The sequence below is a fragment of the Lygodium microphyllum genome, chromosome 29 (genome assembly GCF_053477565.2).
Source record: "Lygodium microphyllum isolate KBCC chromosome 29, Lygodium_microphyllum_v1.1.10, whole genome shotgun sequence".
NCBI lineage: Eukaryota > Viridiplantae > Streptophyta > Polypodiopsida > Schizaeales > Lygodiaceae > Lygodium > Lygodium microphyllum.
This window is the reverse complement of record NC_141163.1, coordinates 12,174,120-12,201,691: the sequence shown is the minus strand read 5'-3', so window position 1 is coordinate 12,201,691 and position 27,572 is coordinate 12,174,120. Positions and strand designations below refer to the sequence as shown.

At 42.2% G+C, this 27,572-nt stretch overlaps 1 protein-coding gene across 5 annotated transcripts in view; it reads right to left on the bottom strand.

Annotated features, from left to right (window-relative positions):
* The window catches only part of LOC148010385 (uncharacterized), a 164,056-nt gene that overhangs the window by 46,324 nt on the left and 90,160 nt on the right, over window positions 1–27,572 (bottom strand). The gene's annotated exons all lie outside the window — the stretch shown is intronic.

Below are 27,572 nucleotides of genomic sequence, written 5' to 3'. Positions count from 1 at the left end.
ATTGCCTCAACCTTTGTAAGGTATATATGAATACCATCAGCCAATACAATATGCCCTAGAAAGTGGATTTCATGCAAAAAATTTTCACTTTTTTTATCATTTATGACCAGCTTATGCTTACGCAATTCGTTGAACACTATGTCCAGGTGCTCTCTATGCTCTACCTCATTCTTTGAATAGACAATCATGTCATTAAAGAAAGTGTCCACAAATGCTCTCTGTAGCTTGAAGATGTGAACCATCTGATTAAAAGTGACAGGAGCATTCGTAAGTCTAAAAGACTAGACAAGAAACTCATACAACCCAAAAGATGTCCTAAAAGCTATCTTAGGTACATCCTCGAGCCTAATGCGTATCACATCTCATGGTCAATTTGATTTTGGTGAATCGTCTTTTTCATCATTTGCATTTAATGGACAAAAGGAACCTAACACATTTCCAATAACTACACAAATGACAAATCCATTTAATCTCCCACCCATTCCACCCACTAGTTTCATTGCACCTTCCTTTCAACCGCCATTAAATGCACCTTTCACATTTTCATACATCACACCGGGGGGTCCTTCACCCTTAGGCACGCCCTTTAAAACCTCATCTTTTTTGGAGTCAAGTAGTGTCTCCATGATAGAGATTCATCCTCCCATCCCCACACTATCTGGTTTTCATAGCTTAAAAATGCCGTTGAACCATCACCAAGTGTGGATCAATTGGTATCAGAGTTTGCCTCTATGGCATTACCTAGTGGGTATTTTGGTCATTTTGTTGTGTCCCAACCGACCATTGGACAGGGCTTACATGTGCCCGTGGCTCCACCTCGATTGGCACTTTATGGAAACATTCAAGTTCCAATGCCTCCATATATCTTGACACCCATTGCACATTTTCAGCCTCTTTCTACCTATCCACCTCCCCATCCATCACTTCGTTCTTATCCATCTTATTCCATTTATCCAACACCTAATGTTTCTTCCTCCTCATCAACTAAACAAGCCTTTAATGACAAGACTCGTTTTAATGGGTCAAACTTCACTACCTTGTCAAACCTAATTAGACATATCCTTGACTCAGAGAACCTATAGGATCTTGTGCAGGGGTTGGAGCCCTAATCTAATCCCGCACTTGTTCCCCATACAAGGTTGTTCACTCATGGAAGGCTACAAATGCCTCTGCTATTGTCAAGTTGATGCAACGTCTATCACCTAAATTTCATTCACAGCTTCAACATTTTGACTTAGCATCCAAGCATTGGGCACACTTGATTGACCGCAATGCGGCTCTGAATACGATTCATCGCACGAATTTGGACCATGAGCTCCAAAACTTATCACTGACTAGGATGACTTGAGATCAAGTTGACTGAGTATTGACACCTTCTCACCGAGTTCTCTATCATGGGGGCTCCTAAGTCCTCAAATGATCAGATCACATTGTTTCTAAACAAGCTACCAAGAAAATATTTCAATTTTATGCAACAAGTGATCTCATAGCCTATTATGCCCACATTCTATGAATTTGAGTGTAAGCTAATGTGTTAAGCTCAGTTGTTCGATCAATTTCATATTTTGACCTCTACAAAGCACGCTCTTGTTATTTCTTCTCAAAATGGGCAACAAGGGAAGGGTAAATAAAATCAAAATTCCACTCAAAATTAGAATTAGAATCAATCTAGTGAGACCCCAAGAAATCCCCAGTCATCTCTGAAACCCGATGGACAGAATGTACCGAAGAAAAATCAATATTGTCAACACTGTCAAAAGATTAGTCACTTTGATGATGAGTGTTGATCAAAGGCAAGTGGCAGAATACCAAAAGCTAAAACTTAAACCCCCGCCCCTCAAACAAGCAACCCCCAAGAGGGAAGGTGTTAGAGGTTCAACAATATGCACATACTCACTCACAACAAACAAGAACAGTAAGAGAATAGAATATTGAAAGGTCACATCCATTATGTTAGAATGAATGAAAGTGCATTCCCTAAGGTACTAAGTACCACACCCCACAGATAGGTGTTCACATGGGAAAAAAACACTTCTAGCTAGAAGATAAAAAGTGCTCCTAGGATAACGGGGCATTTACACAAGAACATATGAGGAACCCCCCTTGAGTAAATGACGTGCACGTATACAAATAATAGACAGATTTATCCCCAAATGGTATCAACTCTAGAGCCTTGTGAAAGGGTTCAAACTTCTCTCTAGAGATAGCTTTCGTAAGCACATCTGCCAAGTTGTCCTATGTAGAGATATAAACGAAGTCAATCTCGGATCTCCCCTGCATGGAGCCTTTCTCTGACATAATGATAATGCCCCTCAATGTCCTTAGTGTGAGCATGAAAAACTAGATTCCCAGCAATTTCCAGAGCACTCTAACTGTCAATTAGATAGGAGTGGGTGATTGTTGTCCCTCACTAAGATCAACTAAAAGGCATCTAAGCCATACATTCCAATGTAGCTGTAAATGTTGCCCATTATTCACCTTCACAGCATAGCTAGATGTGGCCACAGTAGACTACTTATCAACCAAGAACTGCATGAATCACCAAGCATGAAACAATTGCCACTAGCGGACACTTTCATGTCAAAACAACCAGCCCAATTACTCTGTATATGCATGCAAGCAAAGATTAGTGCCTTTCTATGGCCTATCTCAACAAGGGTAGAGATAGGCTTGCAGCCTTGCATCTGAAAACGCTCAAGAAGTTGTCCAATATACTTAAACTGTTGAAAAATAATACGCCCTCAACTACAGTAAACTATATGCCAAGATAGCACTGCAAGTAGGCAAGATCTATCACATCAAAAGCATTTGAAATTCAGCTTTTAAGGCTGAAATATGTGTCTCATCAGGTCTAGTTAATAGCATGTCATCCACATAAAGAAGAAGAATCAAGAGTCTATCCCCATCTTTTTGGACAAAAGTGTGCTTTCAGTGTGTGAATACTAAAGCCAAGAGCAATCAAGTATGCATGTATCTTCTCATACCATGACCTAGGTGCCTGCTTTAAACCATAGAGGGCCATATGCAAATGGCACACTTTGCTTTTTGATCATTTCTCAACAAAACCAAGAGGTTGACTCATACAAACCCCCTCATGAAGAGCACCATTCAGAAAAGCAGTTTTTGCATCCAACTAATGCACATCCCAACCATAATGAGCAGCCAAAACAATGACACTGCGAATGGTGGTCATACATAAAGTAGGTGCAAATGTCTCGTCATAGTCAACCCCATGTTTTTGGGCATACCCATTGGCAACAAGACATGCCTTGTAGGGATCAATGCTACCATCACATTTTCATTTCAATTTGTAAACCCACTTAGTACCTATAGCACGCTTGCCAGCAAGCAAATCACATCACTCCCATGTGCCATTTGTATCAATAGAGTTTAACTCTGCTTGCATCGCTGCCATCCAACATTCGTTTTGTAAAGCATCATGCACAAAAACGGGTTCTTCATTGCATGGAGTAACTACAAGTGCATATGCAACTAAGTTACCCTATGCATGGCGAGTGGCTGCTCTAGTTCTACCAAGAGGAGGAACAGGCTATTTGTTGTCTCGTAATGTATCTAATAGCCATCTAGGGGCCTTTTTAGCTTCCTCAATAGCAGCCCCCTCATCGACCACTTCATAATCAGCAATGCCTTGATCAATGTGCTGAAAATCAAGCTACTGTTCAACATGTGTTTGCTAATGATTTTTCTACTGTAAACCCTTAATAATTTGCTGAAATTAACCAAAATCAGGTTCAATTTGCTGAAATAAAGGCAACAAACTGTCAAACATGTCCATAGCCCCCACATTGGGCTGATTTCAGCAGTCCACGAAGGGCTGACCAGCATATTCAGCGAATACTCTGACAAAAGTCTTGTTGGTGGAGGTTTGGTACAAGCGGTATCCTTTACTTTCTACACTACAATCAATAAAAATGCATTTGACAATCTTGTCTTCTAGTTTCTGTCTTCATGGCTGTGGCACCAAAGCATATGCCAAACAACCGAAGACACGAATATGTGACACCACTCATTTCCGACCATTCCAAGCCTCATAAGGCATACATTCAGCCAATGCTTAAGTTGGACTGCAATTTACCACATACACTACATGCATGATAGCATCAAGCCAAAACTTTGGGGGCAGCTTATTGTGTGACAGCATACATGCCATTTCCATCAAAGTGTGATTTTTTCTTTCAGCCACACAGTTCTGTTGAGATGTGCAAGGCATAGTTGCTGATGGATAATGCCCCTTTCAGCCAAGGAGTTGAACTCCTTTGACATGCATTCCCCCCCTTGATCGATATGTAGTGTAATCAGCTTGCATCCACCATTGCCATTTTCAGCCAAAGCCAAGAATGTTTTAAAATATGCAAACACTTCGGATTGATGCCTCAAAGCATATACCCAACAATTGTTGAGATATCGAGCTCCACTCGTGATACGCCAGGGTGACCGTTGTGTATTTATATCACCGACTTGTCAATTGCAGACGCGGTTGGTACACCGCCCATGAATAATAGCTACATGATAGCTATTCTTATCTACTCTAGTTCGTGGCTCGGTTAGTATGCCACCTTAGTTAGTTGAGTTTGGTTTGAGACCCATATATAGGGTTCTTCTATTTTCTTTGTACTTGAGTTCTTTTGGCTTCCACAACTAAGAATAGGAAAACTGTTTTCAGCCTCCACCCTTGTGTGTATTCCCCCATTGTGCAAGCAAGAAAGCTACAAGTGAGACTCCTTCCTTCTCTCCCACAATCTTGACATGGTATCAGAGCCTTCTTCGTGGTAAGGAGCTCAAGAAAGCAAGCCAAGCTCGCGGCGTTCTGGTAAGAGGAGCAGTGTTGTTTTCATTTTCTGTTTTGGGAGCAGATCTCTGCAGGTAGCACAGCCGGAAACTGCAAGAGTGCAGTGTCTCAGGTTGAGACGCCCTTCGCGGTGAAGCAAGAGGGCAGTATATGCTGCGGGAAAGGGCTTTAGCCCTAGGCGACCCTGTTTTTTTTATTTGAGGCCATTTCAGGGCCTGTTTTGGAGGCGGAAGTTTTCTGCACGCACTCAGAAAAAGGCCCAGTTTTATGCTGTGCAACCACTATTCTACAGGTCGGTGAAAAGTTACTGTAGAAATTGTATCGTATGCTTATGTGCAGAGATATTGGGAGTTATAGAATCATCCTTGGTTCCTGTTTATGCAAAATCGTCACTAGAAAGTGACTGTGTGGTCAAATACGACTTTCGCCAGTTTTGCAGATTTGCCCTTATGAGGGTGAAGCTGTGTTTTTTGCAGTGACAGATTTTTTTGCAATATTCTGTAATGGTGTCTGATTCCCTTTCACAGATTGTCACTAAAAAGCTTGACAAGAACAACTTCCAAGCATGGAAGTTTAGAATGACGAATTTCCTTATGGGAAAAGGATATTGGGAATTTGTTGCAGGAAATGAAGAAGAACCAGTTCTTCCTGATGTTCCCAATCAACAGCAAATGCAGACATTTAAAACATGGCATGAGAGAGCCAGGAAAGTTATGTACTGGCTGTCTATCAGCATTTCAGACTCTATGATTGTGCATATTCAGGATGCAAGTACGCCAAAGAAGGCATGGGATACTTTGTCAAAAATGTATAGCACAAATACGCAAGCCAGGAAAATGCAGCTCAAGCAAGAGTTGCATAATGTGCAAAGAGAAAGTATGAGCATCAATGACTACCACATGAAGGTGAAGAAGATTGCAAATGCACTTGCTTCCATTGGGTCGCCAGTGGAAGATGATGATTTAGTTTCCGTGACCTTGAATGGTCTAGGAAAGGATTATGCACAGTTCCGAACATCCATTTCCGTCCGTGAAAGATTTCCTGATTTTGAGGAGTTGATTGCTCTTCTAATTTCTGAGGAGCAGAGAAATGGTGGTGCATCTTCTTCAGGAGGAACTTCAAAAGAAGCTGTCTTCTACTCAAATGCTAGAAGAGGTAGAGGCAGAGGTAGAGGAGGCCGATCTGGAGGCCGTGATAGAAAGCAGAATATGCAGCAAACTCAAGAAAACAAGTCCTATGGAGGAGGACGTGGTAACTCTAGAGGCAGGGGGAGCCAAAGAGGTCGTGGTGGATGGCAAAGAGGCCAAAATGCAAACAGTAATGTTGAATGCTACTACTGTGGTAAAATGGGTCATATGGCTAAAGACTGCTATAAAAAGCAGAATGACATCATGAATGGAAAACTGCAACAAGGGAATTATGCATCTTCTAGTAGACAAGGTGATGACAGAAATGAGCACTTGTTTATGGTGCAGCACATGAACAATTCTGTGACAAGTGCAGAAGAAAGCAATGATGTATGGTATGTTGACTCAGGTGCATCAAACCACATGACAGGTCATGCAGAATGGATGGAGGATGCAAGAAAAATGAAAAAACCAGGATTTGTGGAGACTGGTGATGATACTGCACATCCTATTGTGCAGATTGGAAAAATTCCCTTGTCCATGCAGGATGGGAAAAAGAAATACCTGTCCGATGTATTTCATGTCCCGAATATCACCAAGAATCTGGTTTCTGTTGGTCAAATGGTTGAGCAGGGCTTGCAGGTCAGATTTAATCCTCATGGATGCTTTGTTGAGGATATGAAAAATAAAGGTCGCTTGATAGCAAAAGGAAATAAGAAGGGCAGAATGTTTACATTGGATGCAAACATGTCTGTATTGAGTGCAGCAATGTTTGCACATGGGACCGGTGTAGTTGCAGATATTGATATCTGGCATAAACGCATTGGTCATGTTAATGTACAGCGACTTAAATCAATGCAAGCCCAAAATATTGTTGCAGGTTTGCCAAAATTCAAGGTTGCAGAAATGCATAAGGTATGTTAAGCCTGTCAGTTTGGAAAACAAGCAAGGAAACCATTTCCTAGACATGTTCAAGAGAGTAAGAAGCCATTGGAATTAATCCACTCTGATCTGTGGACAACTAAAGCTGCATCTCTTGGAGGCTGTCATTATTTTGTAAGTTTTATTGATGACTATAGCAGAAAAGTTTGGATGTATTTTATGAAAAAGAAAAGTGAAGTTTTTGGGCATTTTAAAACTCTTAAAGCGATGGTTGAAAAAGAAACAGGCCTGCAGATAAAATGCCTAAGGTCAGATGGAGGGGGAGAGTACCTCTCAAATGAGTTTGCAAGGTTCCTACAGGAGCATGGCATCAAGCAGCAATATTCATGCAGTCATACCCCACAGCAAAATGGAATTGCAGAAAGAAAAAACTGATATATTGGAGAGGTGTCTCGTGCCATGCTCAATGAAAAAGACCTGCTAGATTTTTATTGGGCTGAAGCAGTTGCTACAGCAGTCTACATAATGAACAGGACTCCCATTGCAGCAATACATGGAATGACTCCAGAGGAGAGGTATACTGGTAGAAAACCAGATATTTCTCATTTGAAAATTTTTTGTTGCATTGCCTATGTACATGTGCCAGATGAGTTGAGATCCAAGTTGGATCCAAAAGCTGAGAAGTGCATCTTTATTGGTTACTCTCTGCAGCAAAAAGAGTATAGATGCTATAACCCTTCTACTCGTAAGTTTACAGTGAGCAGAGATGTTTTTTATGAGATGAGTAGCTGGTATAAACCAGTAAATGTGATTGATGATGTAGATGCACAAAATGGTAATGCTGCACAGAATTCACAGCAGCAGTCACAAAATATTAGTGGACCTGGAGCGTCCTCTAGCAGTGGTTCACATTCTTCGCCATGGACAGGCAGATTGAGATCAGGAGAATCTTCTCAAAGCAATGCAGATAGTGGTATGCAGGTATCACGAAAAGGAAAAGACAAGGTTGATCAGCCCATATTTGATGTGAATGTAGGTCACTCTTATGTGGATGGTGAATCCAGTGGCTCAGAACAGAGCATTGATGATGAGTTGGATATTCCTTCTATTGTTACACCTGGAGTAAGGAAGACCAGGGATGTTTTGAGAGCACCTGGGAGTGAACCTACTTTGCGCAGGTCTACCAGAGTTAGGTATCCTGTGGATAGGCTGAAATATGATGGATTTACAACCATTCACTATGCATATATGGTCAAGGTGATACAGAAACCAGAACCCACTTCTTTTAAGCAAGCCATGGGAAAAGAAAAATCGAAGAAAGCCATGGATGAAAAAATGGATGCCTTGGAAGCAAATGCTACATGGGAATTGGTACCTTTGCCTAAAGGTAAAAATGCAATTGGCTGTAAGTGGGTTTATAAGGTGAAGCACAATGCAGATGGTTCTGTGAACAGATACAAGGCAAGATTAGTAGTCAAGGGATATGCACAAACATATGGCATTGACTATGAAGAAACATTCAGTCCGGTTGCAAGGATGGCAACCGTAAGAGCAGTCATTGCTATGGCTGCATCAAAGGGATGGTCTTTACATCAGATGGATGTAAAGAATGCCTTCTTGCATGGTGATTTGCAAGAAGAGGTCTATATGGAGCAGCCACCAGGTTATGTGCATGCTGTTCATCCTGAGTTTGTTTACAGGTTGAAGAAAGCCTTGTATGGCTTAAAGCAAGCACCTAGAGCATGGTCTGACAAGATAGGGCAGTATCTTGTCACTATTGGCTTTCAGATTTCCAAGGCAGATTTCTCACTTTATGTGAGAAAAACAGAGAAAGGTATTATGCTACTTGTCATTTATATTGATGATTTGATTATGACAGGTAACAGTGATGAAGATATCCTTCATGTGAAAATGCTATTGAAGCAGAAGTTTAAGATGAAGGATTTGGGAGAGCTACGTTATTTCTTGGGCATTGAGGTGATCAGATCACCAAGTGGGATACAGCTCTTGCAGAGGCAGTATGGATTGGACATGCTGTCCAAATATGGGATGACAGGCTGTAATCCTATTTCAGTTCCTTTGGAGCAGAATGTGAAGCTGAGCACAGATACAGGTGAGCTTCTAGAAGACCCTACTATGTACAGACGCATAGTAGGAAGTTTGATTTATATGACTATTACCATGCCAAATTTGAGCTATGCTGTTGGATTGGTAAGTCAGTTTATGCAGGCTCCAAGGAAACCACATTTGGATGCGGCTAGACGCATACTCAGGTATGTGAAGTCCACATTGCAGTATGGACTATTTTATGAGACTAGGGTTCAGATACAGTTGCATGGATACACTGATGCTGATTGGGCTGGTAGTATTTCTGATAGACGATCTACCAGTGGATATGTGTTCTCTTTTGGGAGTGCTGCAGTCACTTGGAGCAGCAAGAAACAGCCTACAGTTGCCTTGTCCAGCACAGAGGCTGAGTACAGGGGTGCAGCAATGGCTGCATGTGAGGTAGCTTGGTTGCATAAGCTACTTTATGATATGCATCAATCTACAGATGGGCCAGTTGTCATTTATTGTGACAACATGAGTAGTATACACTTCGCAAATAACCCAGTCTATCATGCTAGAACAAAGCACATTGAGGTGCATTATCACTATGTGCGAGAGAGGGTTTTACTAGGTCTTATTGATCTAGTTTATGTCAGCACAGAGGATCAAGTAGCTGACATATTCACGAAGGCATTGGGCGCAGAGAAGCTGCGCAAGTTCAGAGACCTACTTGGTGTGCAGGAATTGGGATTGAGCTCGAGGGGGAGTGTTGAGATATCGAGCTCCACTCGTGATACGCCAGGGTGACCGTTGTGTATTTATGTCACCGACTTGTCAGTTGCAGACGCGGTTGGTACACCGCCCATGAATAATAGCTACATGATAGCTATTCTTATCTACTCTAGTTCGTGGCTCAGTTCGTATGCCACCTTAGTTAGTTGAGTTTGGTTTGAGACCCATATATAGGGTTCTTTTATTTTCTTTGTACTTGAGTTCTTTTGGCTTCCACAACTAAGAAGAGGAAAACTGTTTTCAACCTCCACCCTTGTGTGTATTCCCCCATTGTGCAAGCAAGAAAGCTACAAGTGAGACTCCTTCCTTCTCTCCCACAATCTTGACAACAATGACGTGTCATGTCATCAATGAAGGAAACAGAGTATAAGGTCCTTCGATGGATTTGACACACATGGGCCCACAAACATCACTATGCATAAGCTGCAATTTCTTATCTCAGTACACATAGAACCATCTTTGGAAAACGAAGCACGATGCATTTTGCCAAGTACACAACTTTCACATACATTGTTAGTAGGTGCTTTCAACGGAGGGAGATCAAGCATCATATTTTTTCTTTTTAGGCAAAGCTAACAGCCATAATTAAGGTGATCAAACCGAGCATGCCATTACTCACTATCATCCACAATGGTGGTATCTTCCTGTAATGCATCCTCTAATGCTCTCCTGTCATATAAATCAAGCTGATAAGAGTCCACTGTACAAAATACCAATGACAATGAAGGCATCCCTATCACTACAATCATAGATACTACATTGATGCATGTGGAATTTAACCACAAAATAGTTTGGCCACTTCTCTAGCATAAAGATGAAGGCCCTCTGTCTACTAGCACTGATCACTCAAAAGAATGTTTCCTCTTAAGAATAGACCAATCCAAGTTTGAGAAGTACCAATATCCTACCTTCAGAGAGCTACACCCTATCCTGACATGCACATAGCTTGCGCCTTGTCAAAAATCCTACCGCGTCACACATGTAGCCGCCTCGTCACCCCTTTGATTGCACTTTCATGCAAGAGACATCTTATCTTGCATATTCGATCGTGCCTAATGCCCAAGGATACTTGGGATAAGCTTGCCTCACTATATTAGGTATGCAATGAGGCTCATGTAGCCTATTTGCATAAGCAACTTGAGATGAAGCACCTCACAAAGGGTGATTTTGTGGATGCATACAATATAGATGTCAAGGACATTATGGAATAGCTTGCTAATATTGATGAAATAATTCCCGATGCATCTCTTGTATCTACGGTCTTGGCTGGGATGGGGCATACGAGTGCAAACAACCAACAATCATGCTCCATGTGGATTCAATCAATGGGCATGAGGTAAGACACTGGACAAGTTGTCAATGAAAACATGCAACAAGATAACCAACTGAAGGTGCCACGTGGACAAAAGAAAGATAGCAGTTGAGCTCAAGGCTCAACAGCAACCATGGCAGCACACGAGCAAGGTGGCAACTCAAAAGAGGTATGCCTCTGATACCACTATTAGGTTAGGGTTCAACAACACAAACACAATCACACACATTCACAGTGAACAAGTGAACAACAAGAGAAAAGAGAGTGTTGAAAGGTCACATCCACTATGTGAGAGTGAATGAAAGTACAATCCGTAAGGTACTAAGTACCATACCCATTGACAGATGTTCACACGGAAAAAAAAAAAAACCTTCTCAAGCTAGAAGGTAAAAGTGCCCGTGGGATAAGAGAGTGTTCACACCAAAATGTAGGAGGAACATCATAAGTGTAACAGGAGGTAGGGTGGTGGCAACCCTCAGCACGGGCACTAGAAAGACCAAACCCACACTGCCACTGGTCAACCATCACACGACAACGTTCTCAACACCAAAGGGCTTGTTTGACGCCCACATCATATTTATTGAGACATTTGAGGATAGGAGTCTCGTCTAGGTCTACAAGTTGCCTCCTACCAAGGTGACTACAAAGATCCACTCGTCACAACTGAGTACTTCAACTACTCTTTGGATTATGGACTACGGTGCTATCCATCCTATGATCCCCATCGAGCACATTCATTTCCCAAGCCCCTTCAGCTAGGTGAGTCCGAATTGGAAACAACTCCTTGGTTAAGATTCATGCTAACAGTTGTGTATGCTTTGCCACTGACCAAGGCTGAGATCATGCTACACTGGATGATATATACTATACCCCCCAACTTGGGGACTTGTTATCCGTTCAGCGATATTCATTCAACTTGACTTTCAAATCATCCCCTTCCTGAAGGAAAAACTCTTGAAGCTCAAAATCGATGTTTATATACTGAGTGTAATCTCTGGCTGCACAGCGGTCGATGAGATAACTCCAATGTTCCGATGCAAGAGGGAAGTGTTATAACTAAGAGTGAAACTCACGAAGCAAACCCTGTATCATCTCGACATTGATTGTGGCATTGCAAGCCCTCCATAGACGGATGTAATCAAGGTGGGCTAGGTGAGGGTTAGGTATACGCATAGGCTCAAGACCAACAACGAGGTCCCAAAGACCCTGAGACTCAAGCTATCATGAGGACATGTATTTTTGAAACATCATTTCACATGTGGATTAATTTTTAATCGCGTGATTAAGTAAATGTTGCACATGTGTGGTGCAACTAAGTTTAGAGTCAATTTACGAGCCTGCGATCCAAGAAAATCACAAAATGTTAAAGGCAAAAGTTGTTATAATTATGTTGCACATGTAATTAGTGGTATCTAGTGTCAATTGTTGGCCGAGGTCATTCATTTGACCATAAGTGTCAGTTGGTGACACTAGAGATGCGGTGTTTAATGATGCCTAACGACGATCTAATGGTCAAAGATGGCACACAGAGACTCGGGAGTGAAAGATGCCTAACCAATTTAATTATTGGCCAGGCAAATTATTTTTCTCGACATCGAAATAATTATTAGATTAATTTTCAATAATTAAAGGCTGAAAATTAATATTTACTGATGAAAAATGTTAGAAAAACCATTTGTGAAGATTGCCACTTCGCAAACTTGCCCATACAGGCTAGTAAAAGACTAAAGAAAACAAAAAACGAGATTATTCTTGTTGTAGCAAATGTGGGAGAGCTATGAGCAACCATGGCCAACCAATTTTCAACCATTGCAGCCAGCCAAGAGTGAGTTTTGAGGAGGCGATTGTAGATTCGAACCCTCCTTAGCTGGGCGAAGGCATCCAGGTACAAGGTAACAACTGATTTGGATGTCTCAGCTGTAGGCGATAGCATTTAATGCTATTGTGGTAGGGCAGCAGTTGCATTTGATTGATTTTCAGTCATTCTTCGCAACAAAACTCTGAATTTTCTCTCTACAGCTTTCTGTCTCATCTCCCAGTCATTTCACAATCTTGCTCAAAAGATCTCAGCATTTGGACCCTTGGAGGCTGTGAAATAGCAAATTTCTCTACTGTAAACCCTAATTTACAGCAGAAATTAGGATCTAGCAACAGCCTTGGGAAGCATGCCAAAAAATCAAAAGCTCCAAGTCTTGGATTTTTCAAGGCTGAAGGTAAATTTCAGCTAAGTTCAAGTGGAGGACTAGCCAGCCATTGAATTCAGGGCATTTCCATCATCTATGAAGTGGGTGAAGGCCAATTAAGTGCCCGAATCAAGGGCAAAACAGATTGAAGACTTGTTGCTCACGTTCGACAGCAAGGGGAGTTTGGATTGTGAAGGAGATCAAGAGAATCCTATTATAAATCAATTTCTTCTTCAATAAAGCTAAAGAAATGTTGGGTATTTTACTCACGCCTTACTTACGCCTACGCTCATATGGGAGTGTCGGTGATCAGTAGGACACTGGGGCACTTTTTACTCTCGGTAGGAGAGGTTTTTTCCAGCAGACTTATGGTCTTATTATCGTATGTACTTATGTGCTTATGTTACACACATTTAGGCACTTAGTGTGTGTCGGGTGTGAACACCCCCCTACAACCCTAAGGTTTAAGGGTTGTACTTTGTACTTTCAGATTACACTCATTCAGTCTATTCTCTTGGGTGTCGTGCTTCAACTCTGTCTATCTCACTCTCACACTGACTACTGAATCTGGCTGTACCTCGATCCTCTGCTCTCACATTTGGTATCAGAGCGGTCCTCAGTCTCAACAGCCAGGAGTCCCCGCCAGTCTTGCCCCCGAGTCGCCAGCTCCACACCTGCCCAATTCTGCCCTGCGCGCAGCTCCAACAGTCAGCATCAGCAACGTCTACAGCCCGTCGCCTGTCGTCCACGTCAGACTTGCCCAGTCAGCTCGCTTTCACATCGCCTGCCCTGTCCATGTCGCCTGCCCGTCAGACCACCGTTTTTGACCACACGCCAGTCTGCTCTGCAACAGGTAAAATTTTCAAAAAAATTTATTATTTCAGCCCAGAATAAAATTCTGGAAGTGGAGGTTCACACACGGTTGGCACAGAACAAGTGGAGAAATAAATTTCATGCAAATTTCTGGACTAAATCGTCAGAAATTTTGGGGCTTTTTTGTATTTGGAAGACAGTTGCATTTGGACTGCTGATACAGTCACAGAAAGACTGTTTTTGACAGAAATTTTGGCAAAAATTTTGGGCATTTATTCATAACAGTGTTGCATTGCACTGTTTGCACCTTGGGAAGTGTGCAGTAAAAGACAGTTTTCTGACAGAGTACGCCCTTGCACATTAATTGCAGAAACGTATTTGCTGTAATTTCTGGAAATTTGCAGATTTCCAATTCGTACTGCTTTGACATTGCTCATTTTGTCTTTGGAAATTTGTCATCATGGCAAATCAGGGAGGTGATGTTTTTACGTATGTATCCAAGGAGGACAAACTAGACGGAAACAACTATTCCCTTTGGTCATTTATGATGAAAAATGTATTAGTGGCGAAGAATTTATGGGATTATGTCAGTGGAGAGGAAACTCGGCCGGGAGTTGTAGCTCCCGCTACTCCTCCTCCCCATGGCGCACGTCGACAACGGGGACCTCAGCCCACTCCACCTCAGCCACTTCCTCCAAGAACTGCAGCTCAAAAAGCTTGGGATACCCGTGATGCACAGGCCTAGTCGCTGATTGCTCTGGCAATTCAACGGTCCATCATACCTCATATCCGTTCGGCATCTTCTTCACGAGATGCATGGTTGACTTTGGAGCATATGTTTGCAGGAAAAAATGAGACACGGATCTCTTTCGTAAAGAAAGAGTTGGAAACTCTGAAGATGCATGAAGGCGATTCTATGCAAGATCACTTAAACAAGATTCAGGACTTGAGGGAGCAGCTCATGAATGTAGATGAGTATTTTTCGGATGCACAGTTGATATCCACCACCTTGAATTCCCTACCTCCTTCATACTTGTCTTTTCATACTGCATTGAACCTCACCATGAGGATTGCTGAGCACCCACTCACTTTTATTCAGCCGGTTAGCTTACTTCTAGAGGAGGAGCAAACACGGAAAAATAGTGGTGTGGATGCTATAGTCTCTGAGCAGGCTTTTGTGGCAAGACAGAAAGGCAAGAACAGAAATGTGAAAAATACTCCACAGAGTTCTAGCACTTCGGGCACATCGCAGAATCAGTCACAAGAGGGGACGCAAGCAAAGAAAGGAAAATGTCATTATTGTAAGAAGCCCGGCCACTATATCACTGAGTGCAGAAAGCGCATTGCCAAAGAGAAGAAGAAGGAGTCAAGAATGTCTGTTTCTACTACTCCTTCCACTGCTAGTGAGTCCGCGTCCTTTGTTGTGGACAGGGACTATTGTTTTTACACTTGCAGTTATGACATCTCTTGGGCCGATAGAGCACTTAGCTCTACAGAGAATGCTGACACTTGGTTCTTTGACAGTGGTGCTTCTAGACATATCACATCTCGCAGAGATTTGTTTGCTTCAGCTAGTGCACCTCCCGTTGGAAAATCGGTACAGTGTGCCAATAATGCATCATACCCTGTTCGTGGTATTAGGGAGATTCAGCTCACAACCATTGATGGCTCTATTCTCCGCCTCCAGGATGCTTTGTTTGTGCCTGGAATAAAGAAGAATTTGCTTTCTATTTCTTCTTTGGCACATTGTGGTATGCAGGTCACTTTTGATGATGACCGTTGCATGGTTCGAGAAAAAGAATGCATGATATTGGTCTTGACAGGATCTTTGTGTCATGGTTTATATGAGTTGGATGCTCTTTCAGTAGATCAGTCAGCATACTTGACATCCACTCTTACTCCTGCTATGATACAAGCAGAGTTATGGCATACTCGTTTAGGGCATGTAAACTTTGGCAGCTTGATGCTTTTACAGCGTACTCAGATGCTGGATGGCTTACCTCTCTTGGAGAGACCTCCTGAGCACTTATGCGAGGGATGCATTTTGGAAAAAATGCATCGTTTCTCATTTCCTCGTGATATTGCTTTCAGGGCAACAACCAGATTGCAGTTGGTGCATTCAGATGTTTGTGGGCCTATGCAGACCATGTCATTGGGTGGTGGTTATTATTTTGTGACATTCATTGATGACTTCACACGTTTTTGCTGGGTCTATAGTTTGAAAAAGAAGTTAGAAGTGTATGATGCATTTTTGGCTTTCAGTGCACTTGTTGAAAACCAATCTGGATGCCACATTAAGACTCTCCGTTCAGACCGGGGGGGGAATACATGTCCTCTATGCTGAATTCTTTTTTGCAGCAGAAGGGCATAGTACATCAGTATACTACAGCTTATACTCCACAGCAGAATGGGGTAGCAGAGAGGAAAAATCGGTCACTCATGGAGATGGCCAGATGTATGCTGAAGGCAAAGAGCTTGCCTCATAGTTTTTGGATGGAAGCAGTCATGTGTGCTTGCCATATTTTGAACAGATGCCCTATCAAAGCCTTGAAGACCATCACACCATTTGAGGCTTGGAACAGCCGTAAACCTTTTGTTGGTCACTTTCGTACCTTTCGGTGTCTTGCCTATGCCCATATTCCACAGGTACTTAGAAGAAAATTGGACAACAAGGCTGTTAAGTGCATTTTTATGGGATATAGCAATGAGAGCAAAGGCTACAGACTCTATGATCCCGTTACTAAGAAGGTTTTTGTCAGCAGGGATGTTGTTTTTGATGAAAAATCAGAATTATCCTTGGCTGGTTTGGACACATATCAGGCTGACCGTGATGTTTTTGAAGGGCTGCTGCCCATTATTTTTGGTGATTCAACTGGAGGTTCACAAAATGAACCTAATGTTCAGCCAGCTGCTCCTATGGATAGTGCAGAAATTCAGCCATTGGCTGATCGGAATATTCAGCATCATGCTGAAACAGAAATTCAGCAAGAGCTTGCACACAGCCAGGATGCTAGACAGCTACCTAGATGGTATTTGCAGACTATGCAAGATAGTCCTTTGGATGCACCCATGGCTGGTCGTACTAGAAGGCAAACTCGTTTGCATGATTCAGCACATACTATGGAGTTTATTATGGCAGCAAGTACTTTTGATAATGAAGAGCCTGAATGTTATGAGGATGCACAACACAGTGTGCATTGGAAGGCAGCCATGCAAGCTGAATTAGATTCTATTACTAAGAATCAAACTTGGGATTTGGTGTCCTTGCCATTTGGGAAGAAAGCCATTGGAACAAAATGGGTCTACAAATTGAAAAGAAAAGCAGATGGATCCATTGATAAATACAAGGCACGGCTGGTAGCTAAAGGCTACGCACAGAAAAAGGGCATTGATTATGAGGAGACATTTGCTCCTACTTCCCGTATGACGACCATCAGGTCTATGATTGCTTTGGCTGCACATTATGGTTGGACAGTCCGTCAGCTAGATATCAAGACTGCATTTTTGCATGGGGAACTTCAAGAGGAAGTTTATGTACAGCAGCCCATTGGTTTTGCAGTTAAAGGCTCAGAAAATTTGGTATGCAAGCTCAAAAAGGCACTATATGGTTTAAAACAAGCTCCTAGAGCTTGGTATGAAAAGATAGATGCTTTCTTGCTTGGTCAGGGGTTTCTAAACAATTCATCTGAGTCTACCCTTTACGTTGTAAAGAAGGGGGATCTATGCTGATTTTATGTCTTTATATTGATGACCTTTTGCTCACTGGAACACATGCTGATCAGATTTCAGCATTCAAACAAAATTTGCAGCAAACTTTTGACATGTCTGACTTGGGAGTTTTGCATTACTACTTGGGCATCTAGTTCATACATAATGCTCGAGGTATTGGGTTATCACAGTCACGGTATATTGGGCAGCTTCTTGAGAAATTTGGCTTACAGGATTGCAAGCCAGCTACTACTCCCATGGAACCTGGACTGAAACTGTCATTACATGATGACCGTGATTTGTTTGATATACATACATATGCTCCTGCAGTTGGATGTCTTATCTATCTATGCAATACTAGGCCGGACATACAGTTTGCAGTTTCAGCCTTGAGCAGGTATATGCATCAGCCACGTATGTCACATTGGCAAGCTGTCAAGCGTCTTTTCCGCTACTTGCAGGGTACTCGTTCTCTTGGGTTGCTTTATGCCAAGGGGGGACCACTGCATTTACATCCTTACAGTGATTCTGATTGGGCTGGTGATTATGATACACGTCACTCTACTAGTGGCAATTGTTTCTTTCTTGGCACTTCTTGCATTTCTTGGCTTAGCAAGAAACAATCCACTGTTGCCACATCGTCATGTGAAGCTGAATACAAGGCAGCTTTCACCACCACAGTTGAATGCATATGGCTTAGACGCTTGCTAGCTGATTTGGATGTATCTGTACTGAGCCTACTCCTTTGTTCACTGACAGTCAAAGTGCCATTGCAGTGGCACGGAACCCAGTGTTTCATGCTCGCACGAAACACATTGAGATTCACTATCACTTTGTCAGAGAGAGGCTACATGCAGGTGATATCAACCTTGTCTATTGTCCTACCACCAGTAATGTGGCAGACATCTTCACCAAAGCTCTTCCTCGTGACAAATTTGAAGCATTACGCGATGCTTTAAATTTGATATCCTTTGGTGGCGGATGATCCTTGTACTCTTGATCACTCTTCACTCCAGGGGGGTTTGTTGGGTATTTTACTCACGCCTTACTTACGCCTACGCTCATATAGGAGTGTCGGTGATCAGTAGGACACTGGGGCACTTTTTACTCTCGGTAGGAGAGGTTTTTTCCCCCAGACTTATGGTCTTATTATCGTATGTACTTATGTGCTTATGTTACACACATTTAGGCACTTAGTGTGCGCCGGGTGTGAACACCCCCCTACAACCCTAAGGTTTAAGGGTTGTACTTTGTACTTTCAGATTACACTCATTCAGTCTATTCTCTTGGGTGTCGTGCTTCAACTCTGTCTCTCTCACTCTCACACTGTCTACTGAATCTGGCTGTATTTCGATCCTCTACTCTCACAAGAAATACGCACCAATTTTGGGGCCAATCGGGTGTGCATTGTCCAAGATCAGTAGGTAAATTTATATTTTCAGATTTGCATTTATTGTTTGCTGCTGTAATTAAGTTGTAATCACGGATTTACCACCCATCCACGGAAGGAAGGCTGGTTTTATAAGCACTTGTTGCATATAGTTTGACCAAGTAGTGAAATTCGATCCGTTGAAATGAGTCTTATCCGTGAAGACATTCTTGGCCTTGACAACAAGAGTGGTAGTGCTCGGATAAGGTGGATAGGGTGGGTATTGTGGTGGAAAGGAGTATACTTGGGAATGGGTCCTAGAGTGCCCCAACACGCAGACGAGAAATGTGCACGATGGATCCGAATGTTTGCATAGGATGACTAGGCATGCGCAGTGTCACCAGATGAGTACCCCATGGTGAAGGGATAGGGACACGTGGAGCATAGGATGGAAATCCCTACGTTGGATTAACCCATGAAAAGTACAATGACGCACCATAAGTGGAGGATGGAAATCCCTGCGTCTGAGAGGTCATAGTGTGTGTATAGCTGGGGGGTAGTCAGGGAGATGCCCATCACAACCGTCCTAGGTGGAAAAGTTGTGCCTGTGTTAGAGGGTGGCATTCCTTGTAATGAAGCCTCGTAGTACAGAGTGGCTTGTGGGAAAGCGCAGGTGACAATGTTAAGAGGTGGGAGACCCCCTAACAATGCACCGTGATGTGAGGTGGTAGGAAAGTGTGAATATGGAAGAGAGAATGAGAATGTGCTAGGAGCGGAGACAGAAGATCCAACTCCCAGTGTGATAGAGGTGTATGTGGAATGTAAGCTGAGGTTTTGAAATGAATGTGATATGGCTTCAAGAGAAAAGGATGGGACGGGAGGGAGAAAAGAAGAGTAATTGACTGGCTCAAATGAAACAGAAGATGTAGGTATACCTAATGATAAATGTCTGCTTCTTGAGCCCCCTCTCTTAAGATTTACATACATTTGACCATCCGAATCTTGCACACCAAAAAGAAAAACAAAATAGGGTTTTGATTTGAACGACTCAAAAGGATTGTACCAACTTGACACAAGGCCTAGTCATGATGATGAAGATGGATCGCTAATCGTCCCAAATGTCCTATTGCCTCCATGATTCAAAAGGTGACCAACCTCACCAACCGATCCGGAAGGAGTAGCAAAACTGGAAGAACGGATGTTTCTTGGCCCATACTTGTTGTGTAGGTACTCCTCAAACTCCTCTGTGAGGTTAATGAAATCTGGAATATCTGGCTTACATGTAAGCATAGAGGGTGATGGTGAGAGAGAATATGGAGTGCCGCCTTCCTCACCAAGTCCATAATGCCCCCTCAAGGCCTCCAGTGATGAAGAAGCCTAATAAGACATCATGGGGTAACAAGAAGGTGTCTGTGATATTGTGATTCGGTCATGAGTCATATTGTGTGCCTCATGCAAAGACTAGCGCTCCACAATATCCATAGGATACTCTTTATAATAGTACTAGTACTAGCTCTAATACCATGTGAAGAAAAGTGTGGAGGCACTGCTAGGGTTTGCACTGAGGAAACACAGAGTGTACGACCACGACAGAAGCAGAACGAGACAAACATAGACAGAGAAAGCAAAACTCAAATCCTAAATGCAAAACTCAAAACTCAAGCACAAACACAAGAAGGGAGAAAAAGAACACAACTCTAAAGTGAGTGAATGTTGTAAATGAATGTAAGAGTGTACAATGTGCCCAAAGGCAGAGCATTGTGTCAGAGAGTGACATCCACTGGAGACGGATCCCAAGTCTCTGACCACCAATCGAAGTGTAGAATGCAAAGGATGCAGCAAACGCACGTGTCAGGGGGGCTTGGAGCACCAAATGCAAGCTGGACAAGTGTGAAAGAGGGCTGGTAGATGTTGCCTGATGTGCACTTTTCGCTTGAAAAGAAGACACCAAATGCAAGCTGTAGATGCAATCGCCAGCTGCCGCAAGGTGATGGAAAGGTCCAAACGCATCAATAGAAGGTTGCTTGACGAGGGAGATGGGCTGCCAGCTGTTGCCTAGACATTGGAGGTGCAAATGCAATAGACAAATGATTGAAAGCCCCACTGAAGAGTGAGAACCTACATCGAAGAGATAAAGACTGAATGGGGACAACCTGTCTATTTATAGATGAGGATGGACCCTCCCAAATCAGGGTTTCATTGAACTCTCTCAAACCACTCCCCGTTTTAGGGTTTTCATTAAATTAAACTTGTTTTGGGGCTATTTAAGTGGCTAATCAGCATGGAATGCATTTCCTAGCTCAATATAGCTCAATGGCTTATACCACATGACAGTTTCTTTCTGAGCCAACAACAGAGGGCTTTGAGTTCCACTACTTCTAAGATTTAGCCACTACATAGGAGCCTAGAAGCACTAAGTGTCTTTGGCGTTTTTGCTTAGGACATCTCAAATACGACTCTCTTTACGAGTTGTCCTATCGACAAATGGTTGATGGCCTTCCACGCCTGAAGCTATCACGGGATATCTATAAAGCTTATCGACTCACGAAGCAGCACCGTACCCCTTCCCTCAACTGTCTACACATAAAGCTATTCATTCATATTAATCTTTATGGGCCGATATTTTTGATTATGGATGATCATTCTAGATACATGCGAGTGTACTTTCTCAAGTATAAGTCCAATGCCTTCACATATTTTCAACCGCATAGTAGGAACAAAGGTCTCTTCATAGTCAATACCTTGCTTTGATCGAAACCCTTGCACCACAAGGCGATCTTATGCTTGTGTAAAGTCCCATCAACCTTTGATCGAAACCCTTGCACCACAAGGCGATCTTATGCTTGTGTAAAGTCCCATCAACCTTTAGCTTGGTTCTAAAAATCCACTTCATCCTGATCACTTTGTAATTATTTCGGTCAATACTCTCTAGCTCCTTTTTTATGGCCTTTCACCATTGGGGGTGTTGAAGAGCCTCTTGCCAATGATCCGGCAGAGAATGCGCTATGTAACTAGCTTTAAATAGTGATGCAAATGATGCTTGAGCTGCAAGCTGAGGAGATCTTGTAGGGCCATGTGGAGTGGAATTCCATGGAAGGATTTCAAAATCTTGCATGGTATACTGGCACTAGTGAGGAAACGGGTCTTGCGGAAGGGGCATGGGAGCTGAAGAATTTGCAGGTGGGTTAAGAGAGAGTAGTGGACCCAGCTTTGAAGGTACTATCTCCAAGGGAATAATGTGAGGAAAATGCTTGGAGTATGGTACCGAAAATTACACAATGTTCCTCTCATTAAATACTACATCTCTCCTAACGATCATCTTGTTTGTCTAAGAATCAAACAGACGATAAGCTTTCGCTTCGAAGGTGCATCCTACAAAAATTAGGAGATCGGTTCATGGTGTGAGCTTGCCTGTCTGATCATTAGGAGTGTGCATGTAGACCTGACTTCCAAAGACTCTAGGCCGAGAGCCAAAAAAGCCTCATACGGAGTCATCTAAGAGACATCCGCAGTCGTACACCAGTTGAGGATGTACAACAAAGTGTTAGCAACCTCGACCCAAAGGCGCTCAGCGAGCTTTGTTGCAAATGACATAAAGCATGTCATGTTCAAGATGGTCGAGTTCCTACAATCTACGATTCCATTCTCTGAAGGGGAGTTGGTGAAGGTAAGCAGGCGTGAGATGCAACGCTCATGTAAAAACTCGGAAAACTGGTGGGAGGCGAACTTGCTTCCACTCTCACCCCGCATGCATCCTACACAGCGACCAGTCTGGTTATGCACCAATATCACCCAAGGAGAAATCTGTTGGTTATACTAGCCGCACACTACAGTTGGCTGGTCTATCAAATGGACATCAAAAGTGCCTTTTTGAACAGTTATCTGGAGGAGCAAGTCTCTATGAAGCACCCTCTCCGATTTTCTTCAGTTGACCAGAAAAATAAGATCTTTCACTTGCAAAAAGCTCTTTATGGGCTGAAGCAAGCACTGCAATCTTAGTTCCAGAGGATGGAAGAGTTCCTTAGAACTCATAGATACCATTCTACCCCTCATCACCCGAACTTATTTCTAAGGGCTAATAACTGCCCAAGGATACTTGAAAGACAACCTGGCATAGCCAATTTAATTGTTGGCTGGTGGGATTTTTCTGAGCACTAGAATAATTATTAAATTAATTTTTAAAATTATTATTTTAGAATTTAATTTAATAAACTGGATAATGCTGAGAAATAGGATTACAAGGCTACCACTTGGCAAAACTTACCCATGCTAATAAAACTTTAGAAGCTATAGCTAGAGCTTCAAGAGTATTTATTAAAGTCTTAGAAGTAGACTTTGCCTTCTTATTTAGGGGGCACTCTCAGTCGCAGCGAAAGTGATTGGTCTGATAGCAAGCGAAGCAACGACTCTTTAAGCAATCATCTTTGTTGCGAATGACCTTGTGCTTACCATTTTTCTTCCTATGCAATCCCAAAGATGATTACCGGGGTAGAAAAATTATGGGACTTAAAGATAGAGGCAGCTCAATATGAACTTCCCATTGAGACTAGCTACCTCTACTCGTAGCCAAAGTATTATCAAAATTCTTTGCATACTTGTAGACATCCTCAAGTGAGTGTAACGGATTGTGGAGCACCTCCTTTTGGTAGTCCGGCAGCAATTTGAAAAGACAGTGCGTGTAAAGCAGCGCTTGAGGTTTGTCCAAGGCCCTTGTTTTATGCAACAAATCTTTAAACTCTTGTGAATATGCTCCAAGCTCTTCTTCCCCACATTTAGCTCAAATAATTTTCAAATATTTTCAAATTGATTATTTGTCACGAAACCTTTCCGAAAAACGGATTGAAAATCAACCCATATCTAAAGGAAGGAAATGCTTTTGAATGCTATCCGTGTGTATGTTTGGATTTGGGAGAAGTTGGATGGACATCCTCCATGTGTTGAGGTTTAGTAGCAATGTGTGCATCGAAAGGAGATACACTGCGGGAAGCCATGATGATAAGAGAGGAGAAGTAGATTGAGAGAAATTAAGAAGATTGAGAGAGAAGGGTAAATCACGAGAGTATGTTCTATTCAAAATTGAGAGAGACAGGGTGGTAATGGAGGCACGATTGTAATCAAGCTGGATTAAATGCAAACTTGTTTAGTCCTTTTCTTTTTGGGCGGAGCAAGGGCAGCTCAGGAGGCTTGCTCCTTTTCTTTCATAAAGATTTTAACTAAAACCTTACAAGAAAAATGAAAATAATTATTAAGTGAAAAGAGGAGAATCGAATTTCGGCGACACTTACTCTACGTGTGAAAAGAAGAATCGGAGAGATTAAAGTCTTAGTGCACATCCAGCCATGCAGCCCCTAGATCACCAATCTCCAAGCCATGTGGGCTAAACATACTTAGCTCTCTCCTTCTCCCTATGTGGAAGAGCTTAACAGACAAACGGGTTAGCAATCTTCACCAAAATAGGGCTTGCCCTACCTACCAACATCTCGGTCGCACCTAGGAGTCATCACCCTATAGTTCATGTCGTGGTCATTGCCTAGGGATGGATGCTCAACAAGCAAGGCTTTTCTCAATCTCCTTGCTCGTTAGCAATCAACATTTCTTTCTCTCTCTCTTCCAGCCAACATCACTATTCTCTCTCTTTGTTTATTACTATCACTTGTGACATACTCAAATCCTCTCTCCCTGATCCATCAATCTTTCTCTCTCCTCGAATTCAAGGGTTTGGAAAGACTATGGACACCAAACGACAAGAACCTAATCTCTTTAATACAACAATATAATTCAGGATTCCTTGGACTGGCAACACCTTGGACTTTGACCATAAGAAGCACCGAATATTCTTGTGTGCACAAGCATCACCTCAACATAGAACTTGAGCGCAAGTACCGGACCAGAAACGTACCTTGTCATCATATCTACCACCTCCAACATGTGCCCCCCATGCATGCCCCTCTTGGTAGCAATGTCCCATACCATCCTTAATGAGATGAAGGTGTACCTGTAAGGTGTGTAAACCATCGTGCTTCCATGAGCAAAAGTGGTTTTGTGCATGTTATCTAATCTCAGGTCCAATTGCAAGTTGACTCTTTGATACCAATGAAACGCCCCCCTAGGGTCCAACTTGTACACCAGACATGATAGAAGCCATAGCCACGAATAAAAGTTATTGGACATCAAACTCATCTCCTAGCCATTGAGCCAAACAGGCTCACCTTCAAGCTTGGGAGCTAGTAGCACTTTGGGTCACAATCACATCCCAAGGATTGATGTCCCAGACACCACACCATCGTGGTGTATTGATGCATCCGCCAACAAGCCAGTAGTCCAAGAGTGGTGATCACACAATGATGTGTATAATAGGGCTTTGAGTCCTATAAATAAGACTTGGCTGCCCTAACCTTGAAGTGTCCTTAGTGCATTCGTACTAAGCTACTTTATGGCCACTGTGACTATGAAAGCCATGACTTGTGCAATGCTGATACCCAAAACACTTGTGGTTCGTGGATTCCCTGAAGACATCTAGCTTGTCCTACAAGAGTTTTACCATTGTGGATCTTGGTCATACGTGAGAGTTGCATGTTGAGAGTTTTCGCTTGCTCTATAGGTGGGAATCGTCATCTTCATAAATCTCGAAACGATAGTGCACATTCATTGGCTTCTCTAGATGGGTTGAACTACCCCTTTGTACTGATTGCACACTACAACAAGTGGTTAAAGAAAGTGGTGGAAGTCATCCACTAGTTCATGACAAAGCATGTATCCTAATGGTTGGAAATTGCAAGGTTGGAGCTGCTCTTGAAACAATGGGCTTAGTGCATTATGGGCATTGACTAGATTTTGGAGCACAGCTTCCTCACCTCAAAATCTTCTGTGCACGATGCAATATTGATGTCCCCTCTAGACTTATGTGTTTGCTTGCCTAGGCAACTCCATATTGCATGTTGATAGAGGCCTAATTATAGCTTGCTTGACAGAGACCCAATTACAACAAGCATAAAATTCACATAAACTGAAAATGAGCACTTTATCACTTAAATCTTGGACAATGGACAGACAGTTGGTCCTAAAATTGGCGCCCTTTGCAGTATTTCTTTAGTTTTATTGCAAATGGATGGAGTACAATTGAGATTCTTTGATATTCTTTGCTAATCTAAGTGTCTCTTGCTGTCAAAATTACTCAAAAAGCCTTCAAACCAATTTACCCCTTGGTTTGCTTAGGAATTGGCCTTCGCCCTGCTCCTTGAAAGACAAATTAAGCTCCAAATTTGATATGGGCTGGTTGGTCTCTTGAATCTCCTTAAAATCCTTTAATTTCAGTTGTTGGAATTCAAGTCCTAGGCCTTCAATTTTGAGTATGCATCCCGTGGTAGTTGTTAAAACCCTAATTTTTGTTGTAAATTAAAGTTTACAGGAGAGATTAACAAAAATCTCAACCTTTAATTGTTGAGATAACTTGAGAGATGGCTTTAGGATGAGAGAAAATGCTATAGAGAGAAAAATTGCAGAGTTTCATCGGGAAAAGAGTTGAAATACTACTATTACCCTGCTCAAATAGCCACGAAAGCTGTCATATATAGGTCTAGTATCACTAGAAAGACTGCTCTCTCCTTCTTGTATGTTGTCACCCGCACTAGAAAGGCCTTGGGCTGTGGTCACCTGTGCTTGGAGGGCTCCAAACTGTTGTCACTTATTGTAGAACTTATCCTTCGTGGTTGTAAATTACATCGGCAACATCTTCTTGCTCTCTCACAATGGTTGGAATAGGACTTCCACCAGCCCAGAAAAACGTTTGTCCCACTTGCAATGCAAGTAGTTGCAATTGTAGTTTCATTCATAAAATTATGTTTGGCCCACATGACCTTTTAAAAGTCACTAGGAATAAAAATGAACAAAAAGTTACAATTTTATTCGATGATGACTCTACTCATAATTTTATTTCTTCTCAATTGGTACAAAGACTACAGCTCTACACGGTATCCACTGACCGAATTTATTGTATCCGAAATGCAAAAGGCCCAACTATGGATCGCTAGGATCAAGTGATATCATGTTTGGATCTTTCGATCCAACAATATCATCAACTTATGGACATCCAACTTATAAGCCTTGACTATATTGGTGTCATTCTAGCATGCCGTGGCTCTTTGATAAATATTCATCTTTGTACATTGACTACAAAAATCATGTACTTCTTACACACTGATGGTCATTTCCATGTAATCGAGGGTCATTTACCCTCTCAGATCATAGAAAATAATATACATATGATTTCAATATTGGAATTTAGTGAATGTTATTTCAATCAAGTGTTACTACTTATATTCGTTTTACTGAAAAAATCAAATCATCTAATTCACAATGTAATTCGAATTAAAATATGAATGAGCATTTGGGTCCAACATTACATGAGTATGCTAACGTTCTTCTGTCTGAACTATCTCATGGACTTCTGTCATCGCGCGAAACCTTAGATCATAGGATCAATCTCCAAGGCCGCAAGGTGAGATGGGCAGAGCTTATGCAAGAGTTT